We start from the raw sequence: 5,014 nt of genomic DNA on the forward strand, positions 1-5,014 counted from the left end.
ACAGTGGGGAAATTCCAGTGTTGCAACGCACAATTTCAGAACAGCAGGAAAAGGTAACACAGATAATAAATAATAGCTTAAAATAATTTAAAAATAGACTTAAAAATAATTGCACATGGTTATGATTGACTGGCACATGTTCAGTGTTAACAGTGTTTGTTGTAAAGTCTGACAGCAGCAGGAAGGAAAGACCTGCGAAACCTCTCCTTCACACAGCGAGGGTGAATCAGTCTGTCACTGAAGCTGCTCCAGAGCAGACAGAGCGTCCTGCAGGGGACAGCCTCCTGCAGGGGGTGAGACTCATGGCCCAGCATAGAGATGATCCTAAGTCAGGACCCTCCTGTCCCCCACCTCCTGCACTGAGTCCAGACAACAGCCCAGGACAGAGCTGGACTTCTTGATGACCTTGTCCAGCTTCTTCTTCTCCCTCTCTGTGATGCTGCTGCTCCAGCAGACCACACCGTACAGGATGGCTGATGCCACCACAGAGTCATAAAAGGTCTTCAGGAGTGGCCCCCCACTCCAAAAGACCTGAGTCTCCTCAGGAGTGTAGGGAAAGATGCTTGTTCAGGGCCTGCTCCCCCCATTCTGACAGAATCCACACAAACCAGGAACCTAGAGAAGTCGGTTCTGCCTGACTGCCTCTTGGTATTTACAACCCCAAGAGAACCGATCTTCGGTGCTTTCACACCTCTCTTCCCCCACGCCAAGTGGGACATGAATCAGAATGGGAAATTGACATGGCTCTGCTAAAGTGATAAGGACTGTTAAATAATGACTTTCCTCATTTTGCTTTGAAGAAACAGACCCACATCATCTACATACCAGACCATCAGGCGCCAAGGTTTGGACCGGTTAAAACCGCGATGGACTGTGGTTGCCACTTTTGGACACTAGAGAAGGACTGGATTAAACGCATCTCAATAACTAGTTAAAAATGTTTTAACTGTGTTCTATATAAGGCTCATGTTGATACAAGACAAGTATGCCACACTGCTTAATTCATGTGTTCATAGTCTCTTGTGTGTATTTCATGTCATGTTCCCGCGGAAGTATTTACGGTAACTTCACGGCGTGTTTTCGGGCAGATATACCTTTGATTTCTTTGTATGAATCGTCGGCTAATGTTATCGTAAACAGTTAGTACCTGAATGTGGGAAGTTATCAATTTAATATTTGCAAATGATATTTGTACGGGGACTAGTTCAGCTCAGACGCGGGCGTGCCTTAAATTTGCATATAACAACGCCCACCAAGCGCACTGACCAAAACGAAGCCTCACGCGCCAAAACTGTGCTTTCGCTTCGCTTCGCCTTTCTTCGCTCTTCGCCTTGCCTCGCCGCCGCGAGGACCCGCAGAAGAGGACCAGGGAAGACGGCCGGTCGGAGAGACCCAGGGGGAGCTGTAACAGACCTGGTGTCGCACCTGCCGAGAGCTGAGAACCAGAGCCGGTGAAGGAGGCGTGGACCGCCCTACCCGAGCACCATCATCACGCCGCTGCCTGCCCGTGCGCGCGACCACCGCCGAACCCCGCCATCGCCGCATTCCACACGGACCGAGAACAACATCGCCAAGTAAGGCTGGTCTGAACAGTGAATGAATAAGTCTAATAGTAATCAGATTTTCAGTATGAAGCCAGTGTTAGTATCAGTGCTTACCTGAGTGTAACGACTGTGTCATGATATATAGTGTACAAAGCTATGAAAGACCAGAAGAAGACAGTGTAATTATAAAACAAATAGGCAAGTGACCAGAAGACTAGAGTTTGGCTCCTGGAGCAAATGGCAGGAGACAGAAGTTAGTTGTGAATTACCATTATTAAAAACATTTAAATTACATGTAAACAACAAAATCTGATGTGATATTTCCTATGCATGTGATGAAGCCACAGAAATTCAAACAAGTTTTAATCATTGCATTTATATAGCGCCTTTCAAGATACCCAAAAGTGCTTTACAGGTCATTATTCACTCAACACTCAGTGGTAGTAAACTACTACTGTCGCCGACCATCACTCACACACACACACCACTTTCATAATAGGCAATGTGGGGGAAGTGTCTTGCTTGAAGACACAATAACACAGTGTTCTGCCACGCACGCCCCCCCGTGACTCCTGGAATTCCCAGTGGTCTTCCATCCAAGTACTACCCAGGCCCAGCCTTGCTGAGCTTCTGAGATCTGACGAGATCAGGCTTTGCCGGTGTGGTATAGGATTTTGACCCCATGGTGAGGTGACCCCGGGGTCAACATACCATATTGTATTTTGACCCCAGGGTCAGAATCCTCTTATGGTATGTTGACCCCTCTATGAAAGTCTTTATTTTATTAATAAAGAACTTGAATTCTATTGAAAAACTTTGAATATTAATACTTTATCTGCAAATTAAAACATATTGACATATTTAAAAGTGTTTTTTGAAGAACTCAGATGCATTTTTTATGTTGATTATAACTTTTGAATGCTAAAAATTACTTAGTTGTTTAAACATATTTTACTGAAAATGAGATAAGTAGTTATTAATGAGTAAGATAATCAAAGTGATGTATAATGATTTGGAATCTTGTTAAAATAGACAGGGCTGATCAATTGAGTAGTTCAATAGGGGATATGAGAAGATTTGCAAAAGATCAGTAGAGTAGTTCAATAGATGATAGGAGAAGATTTGTTAAATGGATTCTGTAATCAATAACTTTACTTTAAAATTGCATGTGTTTAAATGGTCCCAACAGATGAATGATCAAAGCAACATGGCTAATAACACAACATGACTAAATTCAAGGTCGTTATCCTTACAAACCATTGCCTAAATTGACATTATGATTAGGGTTTATCTGAACATAGCAAACTAAAACCATAACAATGTAATATACAATCTAAAAAGTGACAAGATTGCTTATGTATATGCAGTTTTAAGAATACATTACATTTACACAAAATACCAAGTCGTTATCCATCAAAACATTCCTTAAAATATTTTAAAAGAAAGTGAATATGTAGCAATATATAATAAAAGTAAATTACATGAGAAATGATGATCAGATAAGTAACTACTAAAGAAAAAAGTAAGGGGAGTCAAAATCCTATGAGGGGGTGGGGTCACTTTACTATAGCGGTATGTTGACCCCGGAGTCAGTATACTATGGGGGTCAAAATACTATCTCACACCGGTATGGTCACAAGTTACATGTACACCATCATTATCTGATTTTGGAGTTATCAGTTATTACTGTAATGTCATAGGAACAATTATATCACATTTTATTTAAATTCTTCTCACCTTAAAAGGGATGTTAATAATAACAAGCTCTTAATTCAGTCATATTCAACAATAAACAATTACTTTGCAGAAAATATTCAGACTCTATCAATAAGAAATGATAATATCAGGAGTTCAGCAGCACTTAATTGTACTCAGCAAATCCAGCGACACACAAACAATTGGCCTAGTACTTTCATAATTCACAGGAACCCACCTTTTGTCCACAGGGAGGGTGCAAGAAGAGTTCATGAAGGGAAATGTGTGCGTGTGTGTAGTTGGATTGGGAAATGGGCTGTGTGAGTGAGCGAGGAGAGACCTTTGTGGGAATCTCTCAATTTCCAGTAGGTTCGGTGAGCCCGAGGCCTGCTCTCTGCCAACTTAAATGTGCTCTCAGATGTACATGAAAGCAATAACGAGTGTCAGCACTTGATTTTCCCCAGTGTGCAAGTCACGAAGACACAAGTTACAATTTTAATTTAGTAAATAATTCAACAGCAGAAAAATATTCCATAAATATATTACCAGTAGGCTGTTTACATTTGATACAAATACCAAATACTAGCAGCATTATTTAACAAGTAAAAAAGTCAAATGTATTGAAAAAAAAGTCAACAACATGGGTTAGGGCTGGGTATCATTAAGAAGTTGCCGATACGATACATACCTCGATACATAGGCCACGATACGATACCTATCTCGATACTAGAGCCCAACCGATATATTGGTTGGCCGATATTATCGGCAGATATGCTTGCTGATAGGGGCCGATATTTCACGTGGGCAGGTGATACGTCGTTATAAATCGTAGACTCTCTACATTCTGTTCATTTAATCCAATTTACAAAGAGATAAATGTCCTAATATGTGGCTGTGCATCAGTATTTATCTGTGGAGTCATTTGTCTGTGTGTGTCCGTACTGTCCCTGAACACACCCCAGAGTCGAGTCACTCACGTGCGTTTGTTTACACTCGCAGACATAGATCCAAACATTGAGATTATATTCTTTTTATGGACAATCGGTTTGAGTCTGGATTAAAAGGACTTTTATTAGTGCAGACTTGTGATGTGAGGAGGAGCCTGTGTGAGCGGTGAGTGTTGGAAATATGTCAACTTTGAAGCTAGTTTTGGGTATTTGTTATTAGCTGTTAGCTGCTGTAGCTCTCACCTGCACTGATATGTAAATGAGCTGTGAATAGACGTGTGAATTATGACATTTGGGCATATAATTAATTACCGCGGCGCGCACGTATTTACGGCTGAAGGCTAATAGCGCTAGTTTCTTTACTAGTTATGGGTTGGTCGCGAACGAAGCGGCTCTTAGATCCGGCTCTTTGAAGCGAACAACGGGAGTCTGATCCTTATTGGGAGCCGTGTTTTCTCTTTCTCTCACTTTTTCTCACAGACTCGTGGTAGTTTGACAGCGGCAGCGGCTGAAAACAAAACTTTGAGAAATTTGCGTGTACATAGGATAAAAAAAAAAAGAGCATAATTGGCTGTAGTTTAGCATAAAATAAATAAACCAGGACTAATCTTGGGCACGAGGTAGAGACCGAGTCCTGACACTCAGTCCTGGTCCAGTTTTGGTTTAGTCCTGTTTTACACGTGATCTAGATCTGTTTTAGTCCTTGTTTTAGTCCTTTTTCAGTCCTGGTTTAGACCTGGTTCAGTCCTGATTCAGTCCTGCTTTAGATGTGCTTTAGACCTGCTTGCAACAAAACAATCTGAAGAGCCACTTGGGAGCCAAAAGAAC

This window comes from Boleophthalmus pectinirostris, unplaced genomic scaffold (genome assembly GCF_026225935.1).
Source record: "Boleophthalmus pectinirostris isolate CB_2022bp ecotype Guang Dong unplaced genomic scaffold, ASM2622593v1 HiC_scaffold_18, whole genome shotgun sequence".
Classification (NCBI taxonomy): domain Eukaryota; kingdom Metazoa; phylum Chordata; class Actinopteri; order Gobiiformes; family Gobiidae; genus Boleophthalmus; species Boleophthalmus pectinirostris.